The 2,500-nt window shown below is 42.0% G+C and overlaps 1 protein-coding gene across 1 annotated transcript in view; it reads left to right on the forward strand.

Moving 5' to 3' along the window:
- The window catches only part of Sardh (Sarcosine dehydrogenase), a 27,474-nt gene that overhangs the window by 2,731 nt on the left and 22,243 nt on the right, over positions 1-2,500 (forward strand). The window lies entirely within an intron of this gene.

A 2,500-nucleotide genomic window follows, 5' to 3' on the forward strand; every position in this document is an offset into this window, starting at 1 on the left:
CTTGAGTCAAATTAGGATAACTACCTTGCCAATGAGGCATATACAGAACACTGAAGGATGGACTGTTCCTTGTAGTATGAATTTTGGCCACTCCACCTTTGTGTACATTGATACGATCTCTGCATTCCCATTGACTGTATCCTGAGACTTTCCATTTTCCCTTGGTGGTTGATGTCAGGCTTCTCAGAATGTCATCAGATTTAATTCCTCTATATTGGTAGGAAGGTCGAGGATATTAGCCGAAAGAAAGGTTAATGCTGGTTATCAACTTCTCATGTTGGTAGTTGTGGGCTGGTAGAAATAAGCCTTGCAGTACTCTGTAGTTTCCTGAATTGTAGTGAGAAATTGATGTAGGAGGAACCATAGATTGTACTAACTTGCTTTGGTACGATTGAATTAGAGCTGCTGCCTGGTCAGTTTGTTCAGTAAGTAATGATAAGACCTGTTTCTCCTCAGCAATAGGCAGAAATCACATTCTAATTTTGATTTGCAATTATCAGGTGTGCGTAGGCTGCGGGAGGTAGGTTTAGAATTCTTTGCCGTTTCGTTTTGTTTTGTAAGGAAGACTTTCTGAATCTCCTCTAAGCCACTGCTTTTTTGTAGCTTGAGGTTTGTGTGTATTTTCAAGTGCCTAGGCACGCTTAGCAGTGTTATCCTTCAATGGTCATGTTTTGCTTGTGCATAACCAGGGATTTCCTTCAGATTCTGTCTAAAGAGGTTGTTCGCACTCCAAACCAATGTGCTCAAGAATAGTGCTATAAGCAGTACTCCTTTATTGGCACGTGGATGTTGTTGACCGTTGTTGTCTTTCTCTCTCTCTGTAATACTGTATCTACCTCTATGCTAATTATGATTCCCTCTCTCTCTCTCTCTCTCTCTCTCTCTCTCTCTCTCTCTCTCTCTCTCTCTCTCTCACTCACTCACTCACTCACTCACTCACTCACTCACTCACACACACACACACACACACACACACACACACACACACACACACACACACACACACACACACACACACACACACACACACACACACATACACACGCACACACACACACACACACACACACACACACACACACACACACACACACACACACACACACACACACAATCAAACTAGACACCATCACACTCCTTACATTTTCGTTGCATTAATTTAATGTATATCATAAAATATACAATTTTACCGATCAATTAGTACATTAGGAAAGTTTTCTTTGACCTGCCCACTACACTGCTATTTTACTGTTGCCTGATTTCTGTTTTACAATCTCTTACATTATTGCTATAACCAATAAGGTGTTCCCTATTTTATCTCTTACTCTCTCTCTCTCGCTCGCATTCTGTGTGTGTGTGTTTGTGTGTATGTGTAACGTAGGCTAGTCGATGATGGCGCAGACAGAGTCGCGACTGGCGTGAGACAGAATCCTGCGTTGGTTATACAGACCGAGAATCTCTGCTTAACGGGTTTATTGTGGGAGATTGGTACAGGTGATGGACAGAGGTTCAGTCTGATCAGTTAGGTGGTGGTTATCTGCATGTCACTCGCAGGTGACCTAAGTTATACACAAGTTATCGTGGAATGTTGAAGAGGTGCCGCTTAGTACTAAAAAGTAGAAAGGAGCGGAAGAGTGAGAGGATGCTTCCGTGTAAACAGAGAGACGTCACCAGATGGAAGGCTTGTGGAATGTCGCATCCGGTGAGTGCTGGGCGGAAGATACGCGAGGACTAGTATAAATGTATAGGGTATGTGTAAGGATATATGATATAGTATATGTATTGCAATAGTAGAGGGGAGAAGGGCGACTCTCTGAGTGTTTATGCATATGTCAAGAGGGGAGGCCTGCGAAGGCTTAGCTTCGAGTGTCAGGGTCTCTTGAGTTTTGAGATGGTGTATGGATATACATATGAGAAACGTGAGTATTACATCGCTCGGTCACGCTACCGTGGCGGTCCCCCGCTACACACGTGTCAGAGAATGTAATGTAATTAGGCGCAGAAAAAAAATAATCTAACTAGAATAACCTTAATATCTATAATCATGCACTGCTTCCACCACTGTTCATGTGGGTGTGTCTTTTCATCTCTTTATCTATTTCTTTTTCTAACTATCGCTTTCTCTTTTTCGAGAGAACGCAAATTACTATAACGAGGGAGGGAGATACATTGGGTACCTTAAAGTGTTAAACTATGGGGGATTTTTGGTATGATTATTGACCTGAAAGCTGAATCATTGTTATGAATACATAATATCATAAATAGAAATACTGAATATCAAGACATTACATAAGGTCAAAGTTGTTGGACCACGGGATGTCTAATGCATCTTCACTGGAGACGAATGATCTTGTCAATCATAGCGAGTGGTTATGTGAAGATGAAGTCCTTATCGGTGATGGACTTGTTGCACTAGAACTTTCCGCATTACTGTGTGTACTTCCGTGTCTCTTCAATAGTGCTGTCATCTGTGATGCAGGTTGTGTGTATTGAACACGGC

The sequence above is a fragment of the Penaeus vannamei genome, chromosome 23 (assembly GCF_042767895.1).
Source record: "Penaeus vannamei isolate JL-2024 chromosome 23, ASM4276789v1, whole genome shotgun sequence".
Taxonomy (NCBI): Eukaryota; Metazoa; Arthropoda; class Malacostraca; order Decapoda; family Penaeidae; genus Penaeus; species Penaeus vannamei.